This window comes from Medicago sativa, chromosome 7 (assembly GCF_051527215.1).
Source record: "Medicago sativa cultivar Bolivia chromosome 7, Bolivia_mono, whole genome shotgun sequence".
In the NCBI taxonomy this organism is placed as follows: domain Eukaryota; kingdom Viridiplantae; phylum Streptophyta; class Magnoliopsida; order Fabales; family Fabaceae; genus Medicago; species Medicago sativa.
This window is the reverse complement of record NC_140755.1, coordinates 47333912-47360667: the sequence shown is the minus strand read 5'-3', so window position 1 is coordinate 47360667 and position 26756 is coordinate 47333912. Positions and strand designations below refer to the sequence as shown.

Genomic DNA, 26756 nt, shown 5'->3' with positions numbered 1-26756 from the left:
GTATACAGAATCCTAATTGCAAGTCTGAGAAAGAGTTAAATTTTTGGAGATTTTGAAGACACTTTTGTCGTTGCAAGCACTAGGTTTTGGTGTTGTTTCACCATTCAAGTCATAGTTGGTCCTTGTTACATGTAATGTATTCAGCTGATAACTTGTTTATTATTTAGCCATGAGTAGCTAATTTAAAGTTTTGATGATAACAAAGTATTGAAGAACAATTAGGTATGCTAATATATTTTTAAGTGTGCAGTGAAGGTGAGAAAAACACAAGAAGGGGGGTTGAATTGTGTTTTGAAAAATTCTTCGTTTCTCCTAAAAACTGAACACACTGATCAGAAGCTAGGTGAGACAGCTTCTGAAGTGATAATCAGAATCTAAATGCAGCGGAATAAAACAGAGAGAGAGAAGAAGAACGACACAAAGCAATTATACTGGTTCCTTCCACAATCCGGAAGTAGTCCAGTCCCCCTTGCACTTCCAAGGAGATTTCACTATGAGTAATATCTGATTACAAATGCTCAAGCACACAAGCAAGAGACTTCCAATGCTCAAGCACACAAGCAAGAGACTTCCTTTGCTCAAGAACACAATCAAGAGACTTCCTGCTCAAGCACAACTGCAAGAGACTTCCTAACTAAACAAAATTACACAGAAAATTGTTTAAGGTTGAACACTTGATATACAATCAGAGGTGCTCACAATACAAATCAGATACAGACTCAATGGACTTAAGAATTTCTAAGATATGACTTTGAGACACAGAAATTCTAAGTGAATGCAGAACAATTTCAGCAGAGGTTTGGTACTTGTGAAAATCTTGAGAGTCTTTCGTTCAGCGTTCTTGCATTACCAAAACTCTAGGTCTTCACTCCTTTATATAGAGGTGTGAAAGAGACGTTGTGAAATTGCCAGCACACCAAAGAGTCGTTATTGAAGCTTGATCTTTCACCAATGATCTTTTGCCTGATTTGGTTGTTGTCCTATGAAGAACCAATTTGAAATCCATTCCTTATCCAAAGGAACATATATGCAGGCGAGACCGTATTCTGGAGCTGTTTTCTTGTCTTGAAGCGTGGACACAAAACAGAGTAGTGGAGAAGGTGGTTGTACAGTTCGTACAATAGTACAATGTCAACGCTTTCGTCCAAATTGCAAGCACATGCCTTCAAACGCCTTTGAAATGACCGTTGCAATGTTCCACTAATTTTCTGCTATGTTTTCGAATCCAATAGACAGCTTTTGCAATGTAGATTCTTCAATCTTTGAATCTTTTGCAAATCCAGTTGATCTTCAGCTTCTGGTGAAATGACTTCTGATGAGGCAGCTTCTGATGATGCAGCTTCTGATGAAGCAGCTTCTGCAGCTTCTGATGGTGCAGCTTCTTCAGCTTCTGATGATGTGGCTTCTGGACCTCTTGTCTTCAGAAGCACTATTCTTCAGGAGCAGCTTTACTTCAGGAGCGCTATTTCTTCAGGAGCAGCTTGACTTCAGGAGCGCTTTGCCTTCAGAATCATCTAAGCTTCATTTTCTTTTGCTCTTTATTTGCTCATTCAGAACCAATTAATGATGTAACTTTTTAACTGTGGTCCTGTACACTTGAACAAATATTAGCTAGTCCAATTTACAATTTTTAATACCTTGTTATCATCAAAACTCTTTAAGGTTCATTGTTAAACATATTTTGTTCCAACAATCTCCCCCTTTTTGATGATGACAAACAAAAGTATTTAAAATTGATCAATTGTTGTTAATCTAATTAACAAGTTGACTTTGGGGTTCTGAGGTTTGTAAGCTCAGAGTCTGAGGTTTGTAAGCTCAAACTCCCCCTGAGTCTGATAGTCTTTAAGGTGAGGTTTGTAAGCTCCCCCTAAGTTCTATCCAGGTTAATTAAATTCATTTTTCGCATAATAAAAATATCAGAGCTTTTTTAAAAAAAAATTGAATCAATGAAAGAATTAACTTATAGAAAAGAAGAATGGTTCAATTAATTTTACTTGAATTTTGATATTTCTTAGTTCGTTCATAGCTTATACCAATAAGGTCACAATGATAGAAGTTTTTCAAAAATTTCAAATGCCATTAATGGGGCTCAGAACCTTTATATACTTGTCACATATACTCCCCCTTTTGTCATTATCATAAAAAATGAAATAAACAAATAAGCATAAAAGACAAAAAGATTTGAGAAAAACTCAAACAAAAGAGAGTATACAAGAAATTAATTAAATAAATCAAATCAAAATATATGAACATGAATATCCAATTATCAGAAGCAGTAAGCAGTCAGAAGTAGTAAGCATTCAGAAGCATAGATAAAACAAGATGGTTTCAGAAGCAAGGACTAAGAATTTAAAACAAACAACAAACAAAATAACACAAAGGTGTGCAACTAAGGGTTGGTTTGTTGTTGTTTCTTCATCTCCTCCATTTCTTCAATTTTCTTCTGCAACAGTTCTTCAAGCTGTTGTTGCCTCTGGAGAAGAGCTTGTTCCCTTTCTCTAGCTTCTTGCTGCTGCTGTGCCATCTGTTTCTTCAGAAGCTTACACAACCTTGCTTCTCTGGTCAAGTAGGCCGTTTCTGAGAAGAAAGGCTGGTTTGCCAGGAGCAGTGTAGAACTTCTTACTCTGAGACTCTGATTCAGATGCTCCATTAACTTCCTGACAGAAGCTTCCTTGCTTCTGATGCACTTAGCCCTTATGCTTTCAATTAGCTCAGTTGCCCGGTTCTTAAGAGATGCCCAGGAGTCTTCATATGCACTTGTGAGATCAATTGTCCTTCGTTGATCCACAAGATTATGCATCTGACTCAGGATTGTGAGAAGCTCAGAATTAATATATCCAGATTCCAGGATGTTTGAGGGTGGTTGTTCAAGGATTTCAAGATCAGAATCACTGATTTCCAAATCTTGAACATGGTTAGGAACTGGAATGGTAAAGTGTGTTTGTGTGTTTGAAGATGAAGGCTGGTCAGAAGCAATGTGTGTGGTAGAGGTTGAGGCTTGAACATTGACTAGGGAGTTGTCAACATCCATGGGAGTTGGTTCTGGGGAGTGTTCAATTTCAGTTGGTGGTTGTTGTGGTGAAGTTGATGTTTGAGTGTTGAGTTGGGGTCAATGGTAGCTGTTGGTGATTGTGGGGGTGTTGTGGGTTTATGTGGTTCAGGTGTTTGTTGATGGGGGTTTTCTGAAACAACATTTTTAAAAGCAGCTGCTTCTGGAGTTGCTTCAGAGGCCTTTTCTGAAGTAGATTTGTCTATGGGTAACTCACCTGAGTAGTGGAGAGCAAGATTGTCTAAGACAGAAGTGTCTTCTATTGGTTCAGGTACTGATGGTGAAGAAGGTGAAATGGGGATAGAGGTGACTGGAATCTGGATTTCCTGAACTACAGGACCAGCTTCAGAAGAGATCTTCTGTGGACTAGCAGCTTGAGGAACTACTTCTGAAGTTCCCTCTTCTGGAGCATTCTCCATAAATATCATCATTTCTTCATCCTCATTGTCTTCAGAAGATTTACCAGCAATGGCTCTTACTTCAGCCAATTTCTCTTTGAAGTACCTATCACAATCTTCCATACCCAAGGCCTTAAGCTTTTCATCTCTTTGATGAGTGTATTGTGCTTTTAGATCCTTTTTGTTTGAAATAAGATCAGAAGCACGTTCATCTGCCATCCTTTTCCTTATTGGAGTCATCTCAACCATAGGACTCACAAGTTGAAGGGGAGCCTTCTTCTTCTTCAGCTTGGGATCAGCCTCTTCTTTCTCCATTTCTTCAAGAGCTTCCTCCAGCTGCTCTTGGGTGATTACCAAATCTGCCTTACCTTTTCTTCTTTTCTGAGGAATAGAGGCAGCACCAACCTTCTGCATCTTTCCTTTGTCCTTGATAGAAACAGGTTTAGCTATAGCAGCTTTTGACTCAGTACTAGTTCTGGCCCTCTTTCCTTTAGTAGGAGCAGCATCAGATTCTGAACTAGTTCTGGCCCTTTTCCCTTTAGGTCCATCAGAAACAGCAGCTTCTGACACAGCAACTGCTTTGGCCTTCTTGCCTTTCCCTTTAGCAAGAGCAGCTTCCTCCTGAGACCTCGCATCTTCCTCCAAGACGTATTCAGCTACTAATCTAGCTAAGTGTTCAGGATTACTTTCCTTAACTATGGAAGGAAAGTCCCTGATAATCTCAGATTCTTCTGTGGTCAACTCCAACCATTTCTCATCTTTAGGAGCTGTCTTGAAAAAGTGCATTGAATGCAAAGTCTTGCTACTGATAGTCTTCTCTGCAGTAGAAACTTCGAAGCATTTATCAGAAGCATCCCTTGTTCTTCTCAACAAATCCAGCACTTTCCCTTGATAAAAGATCTCAGAGAGCAATCTTCCATAGGGCACTTGTTTCCTTCCTTTGACTGTGCTTTCATTAATAGCCCAGCAGAGATGATCCAATACATATCTTGGAAAGTTTATCTTCTCCAGATTGGTCATGAAATAGATTGCTAGCTTCTGTTGGTTGTTGGGTTGATCAGACCCACCTGCTCTTTGAAAGAAGCAATCGTTGCTGAATTTCACCAACATTCTATTGTGAATCTCCATTTCAGAAGGCTTAGCATCTTTGTTACCACCCAGAAGAGTGTTGTAGTAGTTTTGCAGCAGGACATCATCCTTCTTAACAATTTCTTGAAACCTTCCTTCTGCATCCATTCTACAAGCTTTAGCAACTACCTCCTCTGTGATGATTACGGGAATGCCCATCACTTCAGACCTTATCTCAAGGCTACTGAAGGAAGTGGGATTCAACTCAATCTCCTTCTTTCCTTTCTTCGACCCAGCTGGTTTATCTGCTGCCTTCACAGGCTTTCTATTGACAATTTCAGCCCTTAACCAGAAATCTTTGACCAAGTTCACATATGTTGGCCCATTTAGCATGTTGAAGTAGCCAGACAGTTTCTGAGTTTCTACGTAGCCTTCCATGTCCACTTTGTACTTCTTGAGTGAAGTGAAGTCCACTGGTGATTCTACTTGGACGATTAAGGATTTCCATGGAATATCCATAGTCTTCTCTTTGTAGATGGACCCAGATTCTGATACGCTTTGCTTGTTTGATGTAGATTCTGAAACTTTTGAGCTTGATGATGCCATTTGATGATTGACGAAGATTTGAAGAAGATGAAGATTTTAGGGTTCTAAGTTTGAGAGAATGCGCTTACTTCGCAAGAGGTTTGAGAGCAAATGTGTTTGTTGTGAGTGAGTAGTGTGTGAATTGTCAAAGTGTTAAAAGTAAAACGATTGCAATTCAAAAGAGACAAACAAACATAACATTAATGACAAAATTGGGGGCGCGTGAAAAGTACTTTCAAAGCTATTAAATCTTCATTGCCCTTTTAGTTATACACCAACACATACAGGCCACGTAAGAAGTTCACAGAGTAACTACCAAGTTAAATGGGCCAGAAGTTACTTTTTAAAAGGTAACTTCCAACGTTTCCACTAATTCAACTATTCAGAAGCAACAAATCCAGCTTCTGGACTTCAGATGCTGACGTCATCATCAGAAGCGAGTTTTCCTCAGAACCTCAATAAAGAGCTTCTGATGGACTACCGCTTCTGAACTAACTTCAGAACCTAAAATCCTATTCAGGAGCAAGCAAGCATTTAATCAGATACAAAGTGCATGTTCAAATTTTTCTTTATAAAATCAAATCTTTCAACAGTTAAAGGCTTAGTAAATATATCAGCCCATTGATTTTCAGTATCAATGAATTGTATATCTAAAATTCCTTTTTGAACATAATCTCTGATAAAATGGTGTTTGATTTCAATGTGCTTCGCTCTTGAATGCAAAATTGGATTTTTAGACAAACAAATAGCAGCAGTATTATCACAATAAATGGGAATACTGTTAGCAGTTATCTGATAATCTTCCAACTGATGTTTCATCCAAAGTAGTTGTGTACAACAACTTGCAGCTGAAATGTATTCTGCTTCTGCTGTAGACATAGCAATAGTTGTTTGTCTTTTGCTAGCCCAGGATATAAGATTATCACCCAGAAATTGACAATTGCCACTGGTTGACTTTCTTTCAATCCTATCACCAGCATAATCAGCATCACAGAATCCAATTAGCTTATAATCTAAGGATTTCCTATAAAGGAGTCCAAGATTAGTTGTTCCTTTCAAATACCTGAAGATTCTCTTGACAGCTGTCATATGAGATTCTCTAGGATCTGATTGGAATCTTGCACACAAGCATACACTGAATAAAATATCTGGCCTAGATGCAGTGAGGTATAACAAAGAACCAATCATACCTCTATACAGCTTCTGATCTACTTTAGCTCCTTCATCTTCTTTGCTTAAGGTGCACGTAGGGTGCATTGGAGTGTTCATCACTTTACAATCTTCAAGTTTGAACTTCTTCAGAAGCTCCTTTGTGTACTTTGATTGATGAACATAGACTCCATCTTTGCATTGATTGATTTGAATGCCCAGGAAGAACTTCAGCTCTCCCATCATGCTCATTTCAAATTCATCCTGCATTAACTCAGAAAATTCCTTGCAAAGAGATGCATTAGTAGAACCAAATATTATATCATCAACATATATTTGCACAACAAGAATATCTTTCTCAAGGGTCCTTCTGAAGAGTGTAGTATCAACCTGTCCTCTTTTAAAATCATTTTTGATTAAGAAATTACTTAGTCTATCATACCAAGCTCTGGGAGCTTGTTTCAAGCCATATAGTGATTTCTTCAGTTTAAAAACATGGTCAGGATATTTAATATCCTCAAATCCAGGAGGTTGCTTGACATACACTTCTTCTTCTATGACACCATTTAGAAATGCACTCTTGACATCCATTTGATATAATATTATGCCATGATTAACTGCATAGGAAAGAAGTAACCTGATTGCTTCCAATCTTGCAACTGGAGCAAACGTTTCAGTGTAATCAATGCCTTCTTGTTGACTATACCCTTGTGCAACAAGCCTGGCTTTGTTTCTTGTTACTTCACCTTGCTCATTCAGCTTGTTTCTGAATACCCATTTTGTTCCAATAATGTTCTTGTGCTGAGGTTTGGGTACCAGATCCCACACATCATTTCTTTGAAATTGATTCAACTCTTCTTGCATAGCTAGGATCCATCCATCATCTGAAAGTGCTTCATCAACTGTTGTAGGTTCAATCATTGAGATTAGTCCAATCATTGACTCCTCTTGTCTGAAATGTGATCTTGTTCTTCTTGGACTATCTTTGTTTCCAATGATTAGCTCCTCAGGATGTGAAGACTTGTGTTTGAATGTGTTTCTGGGAGGATCTGCTTGATGTGAGCCATCTTGTGCTTCATCAGAAGCAGTTTCATCTTGCGCTTCTGATGTGGGTTCAGCTTCTGGACTATCTTCAGACTCAGCTATCTGATCAGGTTCTGGAGTAGCTTCAGGAACCTGTATCTCTGCAAAACTTTCACCTTGCTTTGAAGTTTTATCTTCAAGCTCCTTGTCATCAAATTTAACGTGCATAGATTCTTCAACACAGAGTGTTTCTGAATTATACACTCTGTATGCCTTTGACCTTTCAGAGTAACCTAAAAAGATTTCTCTTTGGGCCTTGGCATCAAATTTCTTTAGGAAGAGCTTGTTGTTCAGAATGTAACATGTACATCCAAATTGATGAAAGTAAGAGATATTGGGTTTTCTTCCTTTAAAGAGTTCATATGCTGTTTTCTCCAAAATAGGTCTAATATAGATCCTGTTTTGAACATAGCATGCTGTATTCACTGCTTCTGCCCAAAAATGTTTTGGTAAATTGTTTTCATGAATCATGGTTCTGGCCATTTCTTGTAAAGTTCTATTCTTTCTCTCTACAACCCCATTTTGTTGTGGTGTTCTAGGAGAAGAGAATTCATGGAAAATTCCATGTTTTTCACAAAAAACTTCAAATGGCTCATTTTCAAATTCTCCACCATGATCACTTCTGACTTTCAAAATTTTTGATTCTTTTTCAGATTGAATTTGAGTGCAGAAGCTACTGAATACATCACACGCAACATCTTTACTCTTTATGAATTTCACCCAAGTCCATCTGCTGTAATCATCAACAATGACTAATCCATATCTACTTCCATATAGGGATGCAGTACTCACTGGTCCAAATAAATCAATATGGAGTAATTCTAAAGGTCTTGAGGTTGAAACAATGTCTTTGGTTTTAAAAGATGATTTCACAATTTTCCCTCTCTGACATGCACCACAGAGTGCATCTGAATGATAGTCAATGTCTGGTAGCCCTTTCACAAGTTGTAACTTACTAAGCTTAGAGATTAACCTCCAGTTAGCATGTCCCAACCTTCTGTGCCACATCCATTTCTTATCATTCACTGATAGTAGGCAAACCACCTTCTGATCAGCCAGTTCAGAAAAATTGATTTTATAGACATTGTCAACTCTCTTTCCCTTGAACACAATGGATTTGTCTTTCTTGTTGATTACTGTACAGTTGGGTTTTTCAAAAAGCACATCATAACCATTATCACAAAATTGACTAATGCTCAAAAGGTTATGTTCAAGACCATCTACCAACCATACATTATTAATTGAGGTAGAGGAATTACCAATAGTTCCTGTACCTATGATCTTGCCTGACTGGTTGCCTCCAAATTTCACATTTCCTCCCTCTTTCATTGTTAGGCTGAGGAACATGGGCTTGTCTCCTGTCATGTGTCTTGAGCAACCGCTGTCTAGGTACCATGATCTTTGCTTTGGCACTGCTCTTAGACATACCTGCATCATTGACATTTTTAGTTTTAGGTACCCATTGTTCTATGGGTCCTGGAAGGTTAGTACTTAAGGCTTTACTCTTCACTTCTTGTACCTTGTGCTGTGAGTTGGGTTGCTTCTGATTAACCATCACCTTAGGTTTTGGTACTTCAGAAGCAGCAACTGTCTTCTTCTGAAACTTAGACTTCAGAACCCCAGATTTTGGTTTCACCAGACTCTGAGGAATAGGTTCTGATCTTTTCAGGATCCTGACCTTTGAAGTCTTGGAATCAGAGTTGATCATAGCCTTTGACTTAGAGTTCTTTGGCTTTGAAGTAATTTTAGCCTTAGAACAAGAAGCTTCAGGTTCTGATTGAACAACAGTTTCCAACTCAGCCCCTTCTGGTACAAAAAATGTTTTCAGACCTTCCTTGATGCATTCACAACAAGATTTTAGATTGGTTTTCTCAAGTTTCACTTCTGGAAAACCAATTCCTCTGCCGTTGTTCTTGTAAATGCTATAAATCATAGAAGCCACTCTGCTTCTGTCAATGCCAGATATAACAAAATCTTCAAGAGCAATTTCATGGTTACTTAAAGGTTTTTCATTACACTTTTCTTGTAGCTTCTGACATAAGAACCTGAGCTGATCTTCATATGTTTTACACATGAAGTCAAAGCCCCTAAGTCCTTGTTCAGAAGCTTTCAGATCCAATAGAGTTGATTTTTGCTGTTGTACCAAATCAGCATATTTTTCTTTTAAATCCTTCAACTCATTGGTTCTTACTTCAAAATGTGTAAGAAGTTCTTTAAGTGACTCAACAAGTTCATCTCTGGGAATTTTGGAATATACCTCATTTTCATCTTCTGAGTCTGAATCTGATCCAGCTTCTGAAGTTGCTGTTGCTACCAACCCAACAGCTACCTTTGCATCTTCATCAGCTTCCTCTTTATCAGATCCAGATTCACTACCCAAATCATCCCAGGTTGCCATTAAACTCTGCTTAATCTGCTTCTTGAGTTTGCTTGGTTTGAATGTAGACCTCTTTGACTTGTCCTTTGACTTTTCTCTTTGAAGATCAGGGCATTCAGCAATGAAGTGTCCAGGCTTCTTACAGTTGAAGCATCCCTTCTAATCTTCTTTCTCTGAGCTTCTGGAGTTACCCCTTCTGGAGAGAAACTTTCTGTTCTTCTTGGCCAGATATTGAAGTCTGTTTGAGAGCATGGCCATTTCAGCAGCATCTGGTTCAGAATCTGAACTTGACTGTTCTTCCTCTTCAGATTCAACCACTTTGAGAGCTTTTGATGACTTGCCTTTGGATGGAAGAGCTATTGATTTACTCTTCTTAGTAGACTCATGTTCATTAAGACTTAACTCATGAACTTTGAGAGAACTAACAAGATCTTCGACACTTAAAGTGTTTAAATCTTTAGCTTCCTCAATGGCAGTCACTTTTGGTCTCCATCTGGCATGTAAGCTTCTGAGTATCTTGCTTACATGATCAGAAGCAACATAGCTCTTCTTTAGAATCTGTAGCCCAGAAACTAAGGTTTGAAACCTTGAGTACATCTCCTCAATAGTTTCATCATCCTTCATCTTGAATAACTCATACTGATGTACAAGCAGGAGAGCCTTTGCTTCTTTGACCTTCTTGCTCCCTTCATAATTTGAACAGAGAGAAGCAAACATAGCTTTAGCAGTGGATTTGTCACTCATCTTCATATACTCTGCTTTGGGTATGGCAGTGACAAGGGCTCCTCTGATAATATGATGCTTCTTGTAAAGTTTCCTCAGTTCTGGAGTATGTTTCTTTCTATCCACAGCAGCTCCTTCTTCATCAAGGACTAAATCACCAACACCATCTTCCAGAATATCCCATAATTCTTCATCCAGGCTCATGATGTAACTGTAAAAGTTGGTCTTCCACCAAGAGAACTCTTCAGCATCTCCATTGAACTTTGGAACTTTTCCAACACTGGTTTTCTTACTATCACTATAATCATGTGAGACATGTTTATAGCTAGTATCACTAGGACCAGTAGGAGGAGGAGTAGACATGTTTTTCTCAGATCTTTGACTGTTGCACGGTTAAGTGTTACACAACAGACCAAGGCTCTAGATACCAATTGAAGGTGAGAAAAACACAAGAAGGGGGGTTGAATTGTGTTTTGAAAAATTCTTCGTTTCTCCTAAAAACTGAACACACTGATCAGAAGCTAGGTGAGATAGCTTCTGAAGTGATAATCAGAATCTAAATGCAGCAGAATAAAACAGAGAGAGAGAAGAAGAACGACACAAAGCAATTATACTGGTTCCTTCCACAATCCGGAAGTAGTCCAGTCCCCCTTGCACTTCCAAGGAGATTTCACTATGAGTAATATCTGATTACAAATGCTCAAGCACACAAGCAAGAGACTTCCAATGCTCAAGCACACAAGCAAGAGACTTCCTTTGCTCAAGAACACAATCAAGAGACTTCCTGCTCAAGCACAACTGCAAGAGACTTCCTAACTAAACAAAATTACACAGAAAATTGTTTAAGGTTGAACACTTGATATACAATCAGAGGTGCTCACAATACAAATCAGATACAGACTCAATGGACTTAAGAATTTCTAAGATATGACTTTGAGACACAGAAATTCTAAGTGAATGCAGAACAATTTCAGCAGAGGTTTGGTACTTGTGAAAATCTTGTGAGTCTTTCGTTCAGCGTTCTTGCATTACCAAAACTCTAGGTCTTCACTCCTTTATATAGAGGTGTGAAAGAGACGTTGTGAAATTGCCAGCACACCAAAGAGTCGTTATTGAAGCTTGATCTTTCACCAATGATCTTTTGCCTGATTTGGTTGTTGTCCTATGAAGAACCAATTTGAAATCCATTCCTTATCCAAAGGAACATATATGCAGGCGAGACCGTATTCTGGAGCTGTTTTCTTGTCTTGAAGCGTGGACACAAAACAGAGTAGTGGAGAAGGTGGTTGTACAGTTCGTACAATAGTACAATGTCAACGCTTTCGTCCAAATTGCAAGCACATGCCTTCAAACGCCTTTGAAATGACCGTTGCAATGTTCCACTAATTTTCTGCTATGTTTTCGAATCCAATAGACAGCTTTTGCAATGTAGATTCTTCAATCTTTGAATCTTTTGCAAATCCAGTTGATCTTCAGCTTCTGGTGAAATGACTTCTGATGAGGCAGCTTCTGATGATGCAGCTTCTGATGAAGCAGCTTCTGCAGCTTCTGATGGTGCAGCTTCTTCAGCTTCTGATGATGTGGCTTCTGGACCTCTTGTCTTCAGAAGCACTATTCTTCAGGAGCAGCTTTACTTCAGGAGCGCTATTTCTTCAGGAGCAGCTTGACTTCAGGAGCGCTTTGCCTTCAGAATCATCTAAGCTTCATTTTCTTTTGCTCTTTATTTTCTCATTCAGAACCAATTAATGATGTAACTTTTTAACTGTGGTCCTGTACACTTGAACAAATATTAGCTAGTCCAATTTACAATTTTTAATACCTTGTTATCATCAAAACTCTTTAAGGTTCATTGTTAAACATATTTTGTTCCAACATGCAGAACCATAGATTAAAATATACCAAGATCTGAACATATATGAGAGCACCAGAAGCACAAGAGAAGTTAATATACTTATAAAACTTTGCGATCCGCGGCGACGGCGCCAAAAACTTGGTGTTTCCCAAAACACTATGAGTATTAATGGGTGGAATGACTAAGTCCAAGTATACGCTTTCTAAGTTATAGTATAAAAAGATATCGATCCTAAAGGGATTATGGCATTGTAGCTAGGGGTGGCAATATGATCCATGAGATTCATATCCATCCAATCCATCCACCATAAAATCGATTCACCAAACAAAAAATTTGTTAATAGATTGGTTTATATCCATCCATTTAAAACTATGGATGAATTTGACCCATCCACCTTATTTTAAAAATGCATTGGATCACCTCTTTAAAAAAAAGTCCAATGGATAATTCAAATAATATTTATCTTTTTTATTTAAATAATTATATATTTGATGAAATAAAATAAAATAAATTTAATAAAAAAAACTGACAGAAAAAAAGATTTTTTTAATATTTAAATATTTTTTTTGACGGATTTTAATATATATTTAATTTTTTCTATTTTTTTTTGTGATGGCCGGGATTCGAACTCTGGACCTTGCATATTCTATTAGTATTTATATTGAGTTATTAACTATTTAAATTTTGTTTTGGGCTTGATTAAAAAAAATCTCTTTGAGCTTATACATAAATACACATTGGGGTGAATATGTTTACTTTTTGCACCAATTTATCAACAAAACATTAATGTGAAACAAATTAACAAAATAACATAATTATTAGATGGATGGATAGATATCTCATCCATTAAAATCTAGTAATAGATGGATTGGATGAACATTATATTTAGTATATGGATTGAATGGTTTTTTTTTCAACAAAAAATATAGTGGATTGTAATTGATTAATAGAATTTTTTTATCCATCCGTTAGGATCTAAATCCATATGCATCCATTTTGCCACCCCTAATTGTAGCTTCCTATAGCTTTCAAGTAAATAACTTTTGCCAAGAAATAAAATAATTCATATGTGTCACAACAATAAAATAAAGTTTTACATCAATAACGATCAAAGAATGCAGTAAAAACAACTTAGAAGTTATCAAAGGTAAAAGTGTGGTTTAAACAATGAATAAGTTACGACAGAGCTTCACTACAATCTACAAAGTTATAGCTTTTTATGGCTTCATGACAACCTGGTGGCTTTGGGGTCTCTCGAATTAGACATCATGTTAAGCATGTGAAGATACACCTCTCGGGATACAATCACAGTAGCTAACAAGCAACATTACTAGGTTGGTCATCAGTAGCTCTCTGTAATATCCTGCCTGTCAGTATCAGAATATTACCAGTTAAAAGCGTCAGAAGACTAATGTTACGCAAAGTAAGTATGATGGAATATTTGTTATGTTATGTCAGCTTAATACGAATAAGGTATCAGTGTCGAATTAAACACGCCTGAGGCAAGGGCATATTGGTAATTTCACGAAGAAGGATATTTATAAGATTTTGGTTAAGATATTTTCATAACTTCTTATCCTTTCTCTCTCTCTCTCTCTATATTTGTTGGCAAGACTACCTCCTCCCTCTCTCTAGGAAGCTCACGCCCTTCTCTCTTCTTCTCCACATAATCTTCGAAATCTTCTTCCTTTCATGGCAAGCTTCTAAGTTAGGTTCCCTCATGATCTTGTAAGCTTAAGGAAGCTTGGGTTTTGTTTGATTTCTTCTTTTCCCCTCTCAAGAATGGATTCAAAGGTTAGGGTTTTGTTGTTGGTAAAGAGGGAGCTAGAGCTTGCTTATGTTATGGTTCTCCCTTGATCAAAGAAGTGTTATGAAGTTTGTAATGAATTGATTCTACTACTTTTCCTCCTCAAGAGAAGTTCATGAAGAATTAGGGTTTTGGTGTAAGCTTTGAGTTGGAGTATGAACTTAAAAATTGGTAATCAACAAGAGATCATAGTGCTTTAGTTAATTTGCAAGAAAAATATCAAGATTGAATGGTATGAACAAGAAAGTGAGTTGACCAAGAGCTAGGGTTTTGGGTTTCTTGAGCTTGAGGCTTGGAGCTATCACAAGAACTTGGTTTAGGTGAGTTCCATAGATAGAATTCCCTACCCTTGGGATTATGTTTATATCATGTAGAATAATATGAATTCTAGGGTTCTAGTATGTGATTAGTTGCCCCTTTTCTTACCAAGCTTACTAAATGTGTTAATACTTGCCATATGAGCGTTTTACAAGTATTCTATGATTAAATATGTTCAAGTATGCTTGGGGACACTTGGTTTTGAGGTTTTTGAGCCAAAAACACCATTTTTACAAGTGCTGGACTGTCATAACTCGCCACAGCGAGCTGGTAGCTCGCAAGGCGAGCTAGAAAATAGAACAGGGGGTCCTGCTCACCCCCAACTCGCCACAGCGAGTGGTTACTCGCCACCAACTCGCCATGGCGAGCTGACAGCACCAAAGCGTGCTGTTGGCTCGTTTCGGGCAGTTTTTGGCAGTTTCGCGTGGGGTTTTCCCCTGTGGTACTTTTATAAAAGTAAACCCCTCAAACCAAGGTCCTATATGATGATCTTTTAAAAAAGTTTTCTCAAGAATGAAGCAAGTATTTAACATGCTTAGTGATGCTTGGTACACGAGAGAATGATATGATACGATACGAATTGGGGTAGCAAGTTATTCATTAAGCAAGAGGAAGAGTATAGAGCCTCGACATAGCTTGTCGAGAACTAGAAAGTTAAGCAAGAATCCTAAGTAGGATAAGGCACAAAGTATGTTTTCTTCGCACATGATCAAGATGATATAGCAAGCATGATAAGTCATTGATAGGATAGTTAATCTCTCCACTATGATTAAGTATGAACATTTACTGCTAATCGGATCGATCAAGGTTCCGAGGTAAACATCTAAGTATTAATAGGTTTAATCTTTCACGATGATAAGACTAAGATTATAACCGCTTGTCGGTGTCGTGTCTCTTGTTTAACCCCCTCCTTTTATTTAATTATTTTTATTAAGTTAGAATCTATTTATGTGAATTATTTATATATATAAGGTGTTAGTATTTTATTATGTGACATTATTCTATTATTTATTAGAATATGAGAATTATTAGTGTAAGTAGAATTGGAGGTTAGAATAGAAAGAAGAATAAGTTATTGGGCCTAAATAGATTTAGGAAGAGTGATTGGTATTATAAATAAGGAAGCTTAGGTTAGAAAGAGTTTTTACGTTAAACCGCTTTTTGGAGAAAGAGGAGAAAAAGGGAGAAAAGTCAAGAGAAGAGGAGAAGACAAGGAGAGCTACGATTTTCATTGATTAAGGTAGGGGTGAGACTATATTTCACTAATACTAAGCCTGTGAATCATTATATTGCATCTGACAAGAGTTAGGATGAGTTTTGTGAGAATTAAGAATTAGGGTTTGTGAGCGATTTTGATGATTGAGCCATGAAAAATTGTTAGATTGATGCCAAACTTGTGTACAGACCTTAGATATTCTATAGGGTGATAATTAGATGCTGTTTTGATGTTAGAACCATGAGAATAGATGAAAAGTTGAGATTTTTAGGATTCTGTCCGAGCTGACATTCATCGCTCGCAACGGCGAGTAACTTAGCTCGCCTCGCGAGTGATGAACTTCATCGCTCGCCTCGCGGGAAAATCAACTCGCAACGGCGAGTAACCCAGTGAGAAATCATGATTTTGTAATTGATGTTTTAGGCCAAGTTTTATATGGTTTTGAGTGCCTTAATAGTTATAAGAATGATTAGGCAAGTTTTGGGGTCAAGATTGGACCTAGGGAAGTTAAAAATGAGACTTTTTGGTGAAAAATGTCAAGAAGCTGAGAGCATCCAGAAGTTTGCTCGCCTCGCGAGCAAACCAACTCGCAATGGCGAGTAACCCAAATTATGAACTCGCAACGGCGAGTAGAAGAACTCGCCTCGCAAGCACCTAAAATGATATAGATTGTGATTAATGTGATATTGATAAATATGCTTTAAGTGGTTCTTTTGATGATTAATTTGATGTGAATTATTCTTGTTGATGAAATGATATTCTAGCACTGTTATATGCTGCATTTGTTGTCGTTTACTGTTGTTGACCATTTAATGTCACGAAGTTGTATAAGTCGGTCTAAGTTATAAAGATTTAAGAAGTTGTCCATGTTAATGGAATTATAAGAGATGTTCATGATGTTGTCTAAGATGTAGGAAGTTGAGTCTATTGCACACTCATTCAAAGTTGGGGGCTTGATGCCCTGGAATGCTTAGTCATTCACACGAATGGTGAGGGCTTGATGCCCTGGAATGCTTAGTCATTCACACGATTGGTGAGGGCTTGATGCCCTGAAGAGCCTATTTACGCTCATATATGTTGGTTGGAGGCTTGATGCCCTGGAGCTTTTGCTCACTTTTGTTGGGGGCTTGATGCCCTGGAGTCCATTTATGCTCATATATGTTGGGGGTTTGATGCCCTGTATTGGTACCACATGCATTTTCATTTGTCAAGATGTTTTGAGACGTTGAAGTTGCATAGTCAAGTGTTCGAGTTGTTAAGATGTTAAGAGGTCAAGTTGATGAGTTATTACTGAAGTGCTATGATGAATGATTATGATGTTTATGTTGATGATTGATTATGATGTTTATGTTGATGATTGATTATGATGTTTATGTTGACGAAGGATTATGATGTTTATGCTGATGAAAGATTATGAAGTTGTTTATAATGGTTGATTAAGAAGTGGTTTATGATGATGATGTTTATGTTAATGCTACAATGCCACACGATTATTATTATGAAAAGTTGATGATATGATGTTATGTGATTTATGATAATGTGTTATGTGATTCATGATATGATGTTATGTCATTTATGATAAGGTGTTATGTGATTTATGATAAGATGTTATGTGAATTATGATGTGACGATATGTGATGTTTTATGAATATATTTATGATGATACATGATGACGTTGTGTTTGTACTTAGGATGCTATAATATGATGTTTATGATTATGTTGACATATGAAGTTGATTATGAATTTGATTATGAAGTTGTTTTCGATAATGCTATGTTTTGATAATGATGCTTATGTGAACTACATGACGATGTTTATGATTGTTGATGATGTTAGATGATGATGCTTATGATTAATATGTTGATGATATACGATGTTGCTATAAATATAGTTGATGAAATGTGATCATTGTTGTAATTAATATTGATGCTAGGAGATGATTGTTTGTGACCATTATTTGATGACATGTGATGATGTTTTTATGATTAATATTTGATGTTATCTGATGACGTTTATGAATGTATTAATTGACGATGTTTATGATTATGATGACATGTGAATATGATTATGATTGTTTATGATTGTGATGACATATATTGCTAATATGAATTGATGACTAACTATGTATTTGAATATAATTGTTGAATTATATCAAGCTTAAGTTGTTAAATGTAATTAATGAGTTACCTGCTTAATATTATTGTTTGAGAAATCTCACCCCTTCTGCTTGAAAATGTTGCCCTTCGTATGGGTAACTTGCAGGTAATCAAGAATAGGCGTGGTCGTGAGTGGACTCCTCACAAGTGTGTCCTTGGGTGCTCTGATACGTAACGGGAAGGGGATTTTGATACTATTTTCTGTTCCTTTACGTTTTTCTTTTGAAGTTTAAGAATTATTATTGAACTAAGATTTATGAGACTTTTATGATGAGACCTTGGTGCCAAAGACTATTTTTATGGTGTTGAACTAATCCCGCTGCAAAGTGTTGGGTATTTGTGTTGGCTACATTATTGCTAAAACAAATATCCTTGTTCTGTAAGTTGGAACCAATGTTCCAGCATGTGGTTAGGCAACTCTGTAAGATGTTGTATACAATGTTCCAACATTCTGGCACGGTTCAGTGTGCCTGAGTTTCTGCCTTATCTGTACGCGCGTATTTTATCGTTTAAGGAAACCATATTTCCTTTACTTACTGACCAAGTAACGCGCATATCTTATAAGAATCAGCTGTGGAATATTACTAAAATAGATATTTTATTTTAGGAAATATTTGTTACGATTTGGAATGTTTCTAAATAGGTTCCGACATATTAGGACTTTCCAGATTTGTTTCTGATTCTGTTTTGCAGGTTTGCTGAACCGATCTCCAAGTTTACTGAAGCCCAATGAATTATTTAGCCCAAGTTGCTTCAGTATAAAAGGAAGACTTCAAGACCTAATTAAGTATTCAAGCCGTCATTCTAAAAGTTAGATTTTTAGGGTTTGAGTCTTCATGTATTCTGTTCTTGTATCGTTTGTGATGCAAGTCTAGAATCTTTACTGTGTTCTTTCTAGTGTCGTGTTAGATACTTGTTTAGGACTGATTTTGTGAGTATTGATACTCTTGTGCATCAAACCGAAGTTGTGAAACAAGGTTTGGTTGTTTGTGTTGGAAGGTAACTTCTATCTTTTGTGTTTGAGGTCTGATAGGTCGCTGGGGCAGTGACTGACCATTAGGATAATGAGATGGGATCTCAGATCTAGGCGTTCCTAGGTTGAAGTCTAGACGGGTAGGTCCTAGGTCATATAGTGTAAACGAGGAGTTTGCTGAGAGCTATTGAATAAGGACTACACTAGTGGATTTCCTTCCTGGCTTGGTAGCCCCCAGATGTAAGCGTGTTGTGCTGAACTAGGTCAACAAACTTTCTGTGTTCTTTACTTTCTGCACTTTCTTTTCTTGTTTTATTTCTGTTTATCGCATGATGTTGAAACATTAATCGAAACATCGTAAACGTTAAAACATCCGACAGAACATATTAAAACAAGTGCGCTAGAATTTCAATTGGCATCAGAGCAGGCACCCTGCCTGTTTTAGGGTGAGCTCCAGGGAGTTCTATTCTAGCACTATGGATAAGGAAGGTGGATTTGTAAACAGGCCTCCTCTGTTGGATGGCTCCAACTATGATTACTGGAAATCACGCATGAGTGACTTCCTCAAATTTATTGACAGCAAAAACATGGAAGGCAGTTCTGAGAGGTTGGGAACATCCTGTGCAACATGATGCTGATGGCAACAGGACTGATGTGTTGAAACCTGAAGAAGAATGGAGTGCTGATGAAGATGAATTAGCTCTTGGAAACTCAAAAGCTTTGAATGCTCTGTTCAATGGTGTGGACAAAAATATGTTTAGATTGATCAAGCAATGCACTGTGGCTAAGGATGCTTGGGAGATTCTCAAAACTGCTCATGAAGGCACAACTAAGGTAAAAAGTGCTAAAATTCAACTTCTTACCACTAAATTTGAGAATCTGAAAATGTTGGAAGATTAGAGCATTCAGGATTATCACTTAAACATCCTGGACATTGCAAATTCTTTTGAGTCCCTTGGAGAGAAAATCTCTGATGAAAAGCTTGTGAGAAAAATTCTCAGATCTCTACCTAAGAGATTTGACATGAAAGTTACAGCTATAGAAGAAGCTCAGGACATATCTAGTCTAAAGGTTGATGAATTGATAGGATCCCTGCAAAATTTTGAATTAACTGTCAACAGCAAGTCTGACAAAAAGGGGAAAGGTATTGCCTTTTCTTCTAGTGTGAATGCTGATAATGCACTAGTAGATGTTGAAGATGATGAAGACATGGCAGAGTCTCTGGCACTACTTGGGAGACAGTTCAAGAAGATCTTCAAAAGATTTGACAGAAGGTCCAGACCAAATGGGCAGAACATCCGACCCAACATTGACAGTCAACCAAGTAAAGAGAAGATGACAAGACCTGATGAAGTAGACTCCCACTACAAAGGGGTACAATGTCATGAATGTGAAGGATATGGTCATATCAGAACAGAGTGTGCCACTTTTCTAAAGAAACAGAAGAAAAGTTTGGCTGTGCTTGGTTAGATGGGGATGACTCAGATGATGAAGTGAAAGCTGAATCTGCTAATCATGTATCTGCCTTAGCAGGTAGAATAATGTCAGACACTGAGTCTTGTGAGGAAGAAATGTCCTATGAAGAGCTTGCTATATCTTATCATGACCTGATGGCTAAAAGCAGTGAACTAACCCAGAAACTTGAACAGCAAGCAAGAGAGATTGCACAACTGCAGGATGAAAGGTTTGATAATCTGGCACATATCTCAGAACCTAATGATGAACTGTCAAGGTTGAACCTTCAACTGAACCAGATTAATGAACAGACTGAAATAAAGTCAGCAGAGTCAATGTTCAAACATTCTGAGGAACATCAGACTAAGAAGAAATTAAAGATATGGGTGTGTGATCACTGTAAAGAGAAGGGACACATCAGACCCTACTGCTTCAAGCTGAAAGGTGAGTTCATGCACTTTCAATAGAATCTATCCAGGAATGGGTGGAACCACAAAAACATCAAGGCTGGTCTGATTGCTCATACATCCCTGAGAGCATCATCTAAAGAAGACTGGTATTTTGATAGTGGTTGTTCAAGACATATGACTGGTGTTGAAACTTATCTGGAGGATGTGAGACCGTATGTAACCAGTTATGTCACATTTGGTGATGGAGCTAAAGGAAATATTGTGGGAATTGGAAACCTGATAAAACATGGGTTACCAAGACTTGATGATGTGATGTTAGTCAGAGGACTAACTGCAAACTTGATTAGCATCAGCCAGTTGTGTGATCTGGGTCTGAAAGTAAACTTCACCAAACCAGAATGTCAGATCTCAGATGAGAAAGGAGAAGTTCTTATGAGAGGTACAAGATCCAAAGACAATTGCTATTTGTGGGTTGTTGGAATAAGCCCTAAAAGCCAAACTATATTGATTGGGTTTGGCTTTGTATCATGATATTGATATAAATATATATTGTGAATATATAAATAATAAGGCATTTCTTTATTGATTTTGTTTTGTTTTAAAATAAGAAAGTCCCTAGAATAGTTAGTCTGTTTTATGGAACATTAAGTATAACTTAATTGTGAGACCCCGTTAAACATAAGGACAATATTCTTAAAGTATCCGTAGTCAAGCTTTATTGAGAAGAGGGATATCATTAAAGCATAGAGACTATTATGTGGGTAGACTGATGATCACATCTCACAGATCATGGATAAAGAGTTATCAAGTCTTCACATAGATATAAATATTAGGAGTAATATTTATATTGGATTGACCCGCCGTGAGAATACTACATAGTAAAAGTTATGAAAAGTGTCATAAGATATTCTCATAGTGATAGTGGTGTATTCCACCCTTCGACCTGAAACCACTATGTACCCTAGATGTTGGAGTCGAGTGCTTTGTCACCATTCAAACGTTGTCCGTAACAGGATAACTATAAAGTTGGTTGATGGGTACTCCATGAATCATGCTGAGGGACATGAGTGACCTAGATGGAATTTTCCCCTCCTACATAACAGGAGAAATGTCTACGGGCCCAATATTGAACTAGACAAGGATGACACGGTCTATGCCTTGTGTTCAATATAGACATGAGGGCAAAAGGGTAATTATACACATGATCATTATCACGGAAAGGTTTCGTCAGATCACATGACATTCTCGTCACCTAGGTAGCAGTGATGTGTTGCTAGATACCGCTCACTGTTTATAATATTAAATATGTGATTTAATATTATTGCCAACGATATGAGAACCTATAGGGTCACACACAAAGGACAGATAGATGAGAGAAATAAATAAGCAAGACTTATTTATAAAATAAATAAGTGAGACTTATTTATAAAATAATAAGTAAGACTTATTAGTAATTAAATAATTAAATATGACTTTATTATTTAATTTACGAAAAATAGAGAAACGTGGTCCACCGTAAGGTACGGTGTACTTAAGTGTTGTCTTGCTGACCACACAAGTGATTCTATAAATAGAACCCTTGTGTTGAAGCATTACTAACCTTTTGTGAGTGCTTAACCTAATTCACAAAAGTTGTGAAACCCTAGCCGCCGCTCTCTAAACCTTGTTCTCTCTGAATCTCCATTGGAATTGGCTAGCACCGGTCATCGGAGAAGTTCTGTTCGTGTGGACTGAGTAGAGGCATCGCTGCTTTGCTTTGCTCGTGATCAGAAATATTTCTTCTACAAAGCTTCTGCGCTTCAAGAGGTAAACACATGAATCCTTAAAGTGTTTAAGCATGTGTTCTGTTTGATTTGTGATTAATGATTTAATCAAGATCTGTTTCAATGGGATTTGTTCCGCTAAGAGGATTATGAATTTTTGAAAAACCTCTCTTAAAATCCCTTCATGGGTATCTCAGGAAGAATCATTCATCTCAACATGTCTCTTGAGCAAAGAGGAAAAGATCAAACTGTGGCATCAAAGGTTGGGACATCTGCATCTGAAAGGGATGAGGAAGGCCATCTCATCTGAAGCCATCAGAGGTTTACCAGATCTGAAGATTGTTGAAGGCATCATATGTGGTGAATGTCAGATTGGAAAACAAATGAGGATGTCTCATCCAAGGTTGGAACATCAAGCAATCTCTCAAGTTCTTGAACTTCTGCACATGAATCTGATGGGACCTATGCAAGTTGAAAGCATTGGTAGAAAGAGGTATGTTCTTGTAGTTGTTGATGATTTTTCTAGATTCACTTGGGTAAACTTTATTAGAGAAAAATCAGAAACCTTTGATGTGTTTAAAGAGTTGTGTACACAATTACAAAGAGAAAAGGGGTGTGGTATTGTTAGAATCAGGAGTGATCATGGAACTGAATTTGAAAACACTAGGTTTAGTGAATACTGTGCTGAAGAGGGTATTAAACATGAATTTTCATCACCTATAACTCCTCAGCAAAATGGTGTGGTGGAAAGAAAGAATAGTACTCTTCAAGAATCTGCAAGAGTCATGCTTCATGCTAAACACCTACCATATCGGTTCTGGGCTGAAGCTATGAACACAGCTTGCCACATTCACAACAGGGTGACACTAAGGATTGGTACCACTACAACTCTCTATGAGCTTTGGAAGGGAATAAAACCTATTGTTAAATACTTTCATGTGTTTGGTAGCAAATGCTATATTTTGTCTGATAGAGATTATAGAAGGAAGATGGACCCTAAGAGTGATGACGGAATTTTTCTAGGGTACTCCACTAACAACAGAGCCTACATGGTCTACAATTCTAAAACTGAAACTATAATAGAATCAATCAATGTAGTGATTGATGATGTGCCTAAAGAGAGGATTCCTGATGTTGATGATGATGTTTCAACACCTACTAGGGAAACTAATGCACCTACTCAGGTGATTGAGTCTGAACTAGAGAAAGATGAAAATAATGATACTGCGCCAGATCAAATGTCCACTAAGAAGGGTCCTTCCACACGAGTTCAGAAGAATCATCCATTAGAACTTGTTATTGGAAATCCTGATGAAGGTGTCTCAACCAGAAGATCAGTTGGAGTCATTGCCAACTCTTGCTTTATGTCCAATATTGAGCCTAAAAATGTCAAAGAAGCTCTGACAGATGAGTTTTGGATTGAAGCAATGCAAGAGGAACTGAATCAGTTCAAAAGAAGTGAAGTGTGGGATTTAGTTCCAAGACCTGAAGGTGTGAATGTGATAGGCACCAAGTTGATCTTCAAGAACAAGTCTGATGAACATGGGATTGTGACCAGAAACAAGGCAAGACTAGTAGCTCAAGGCTACACCCAGATAGAAGGTCTGGATTTTGATGAAACATTTGCTCCTGTGGCTAGACTGGAGTCTATAAGATTACTGCTTGGTGTATCTTGTATTCTTAAATTTAAGCTGTTTCAGATGGATGTTAAGAGTGCCTTTCTGAATGGGTACTTGAATGAGGAAGTCTATGTTGAACAACCTAAAGGATTTATTGATCCTAGCTTTCCAAATCATGTGTACAGATTGAAGAAAGCTTTTTATGGATTGAAGCAGGCACCTAGGGCCTGGTATGAAAGACTCACTCAATTTGTTGTAGGTCAAGGGTACATGAAAGGAGGTACAGACAAGACTTTGTTTGTAAAGGATGACAATGGGAGACTGATGATTGCCCAGGTTTATGTTGATGACATCGTTTTTGGTGGAATGTCGAACAAGATGGTTCAACATTTCATTCATCAGATGCAGTCAGAGTTTGAAATGAGCTTAGTTGGTGAATTGACCTATTTTCTTGGACTTCAAGTTAAACAAATGGAGGATACAATCTTCATTTCTCAGAGTAAGTATGCCACGAACATTGTGAAGAAATTTGGCTTGGATAATGGTGGTCACAAAAGAACTCCAGCTGCCACTCACTTGAAGCTGACAAAGGATGAAGGAGGCATATCTGTTGATCAAAGCATGTACAGAAGCATGATTGCGAGTTTACTATACCTTACTGCAAGCAGGCCAGACATCACCTTTGATGTAGGTGTGTGTGCAAGATATCAAGCTGACCCAAAAATGAGTCATCTTACACAGGTGAAGAGAATACTGAAGTACATCAATAGCACCAGTGACTATGGAATTTTGTACTCATCCTGTGAAGATACTAAGCTGATAGGATACTGTGTTGCTGACTGGGCTGGAAGTGCTGATGACAGGAAAAGTACCTCTGGAGGATGTTTCATCCTAGGAAATAATCTGATTTCCTGGTTTAGCAAGAAACAGAATTGTGTGTCTTTATCTACTGTTGAAGCTGAATACATAGCAGCTGGGAGTAGCTGTTCTCAACTTGTTTGGATGAAGCAGATGCTACAGGAGTATAATGTGGAGCAAGATGTTCTAACTTTATACTGTGACAACCTAAGTGCTATCAACATTTTAAAAAATCCTATTCATCATAGCAGAATAAAGCACATTGACATTCGACATCATTTCATCAGAGATCTTGTTTCGACATCATTTCATCAGAGATCTTGTTGAAGAAAAGGTTGTTACTCTTGAGCATGTAGACACAGAGGAGCAACTGGAAGATATTTTTACTAAGGCTTTGGATGCTAAACAATTTGAACATCTAAGAGGCAAGTTAGGAATTTGCCTACATGAGGAAGCCTAATCATCTACAGTGTGAGGCGTGCTGACAAACTTCTACTTTTGCACGTCTTTGTAATGGTGTATACATTCAATGATGTACTCCTGATGCTCTGAACATTCTTACTTGGCATATTTTGTGGCTAAAAAGGGGGAGAAAAATGATGTTTCTCTATCTGTAAATGTGCTCTCTTGCATGTATCTATAATATGCCTATATTTTCTGTATGCCTGAATGTTATTACTGCGTCTGCTGTTCTATGTTGTTGCATTTATTTTGCAACTATTTTAGGTTATGTGTAGATGTTGGTCCTCATGTTGCAACATCTTGATGTTTTGATAGGTCTTCATGATAATCTGAGAATCTGTCTCAGTAACTTTGTTTTGTACATGTTCCTCGCTGACATTCTCTGATATGTTGGAACATGTCTATGAAGACTAGTGTAGATGTTAGCACTTATGCTAAAACATCTCTGAGAAGAGAATCTTCTCTCAAAAGCTGTACATGTTCCCTGCAAATGCTTTATTAAAGGTTGGAACATGTCTGTGTGACTCTGTGTAGATGTTGGCACTTTAGTTGCAACATCTTGATGTAATTCTGAGAATTTGTTTTTCTTAGGATTCTTAGTGTACATGTTCCCTGCTACTTCTTTATATTATGGAACATGTCTGATAACTTCTTGAAGTCTAAGTTATGTGTGTGACCTTTGATAGGTCTGCTAGCATGTATCTGCTGATGGTTGCTAGTTTGTGAATATTCCTTGAATGTCTATGTCCAGATCCTGAATCTTTTATGTCTATGTATTAGGAGCTTTTTAAAAATGTCCAGATTTTCTATATGCATGTATTCAGGGGGAGTAATGGAATATTTCTGTAAGTAGTCACTCATAGGTTCAGGGGGAGTGATACTTCTATGTGTGCTTGTGCTAAGTCCAAGCTGGGTGAAGGATGTTGAGTCAAAGGTTTAAACATCTGCATCTATCACTTGTAAGTTTGGGAACTTCTATTTCCTGACTTCTGTTGCTGTTGGTGATAGGTATGTGAAGACATCCTAGTCTGTCACATGTAAGTATAGGAATTTAGGTTTCTGTGCTTCTATGGTCTTTTGGTGACAGTACTCTGTAGGTATGGGAATTAGGGGAACTCACTGAGACATTATGTCTCATCCCAATCCTTATTTGTTTTAGATAAACAGGTTGGATGGCAAGCTAGTAGCCGAATGGATGTTTCAACAAGTGATCGTTCGTACCCGCAGCAGGATGTTATGGACTTCAAGGACGTATGTATTATATTTTAGAAAAGATGAGTAGTATTATCATTGTACGAACGCATGCTGTTGTAAATAATATTCATTCAAAGTTTTTATGTTGTAAACTTTAATGTATCCAGTACTAAGCTAATACACATGCTAGACTTTCTAAATACGTCTAGTATGGGTGTTACACTCTCCAACTAGGGAGAG

General features: G+C 37.5%; 1 pseudogene; it reads left to right on the top strand.

Annotated features, from left to right (window-relative positions):
* The first annotated feature begins 19231 nt into the window (after positions 1 to 19231).
* Positions 19232 to 20225, top strand: LOC146906276 (uncharacterized; annotated as a pseudogene).
* The last annotated feature ends 6531 nt before the right edge of the window (positions 20226 to 26756 follow it).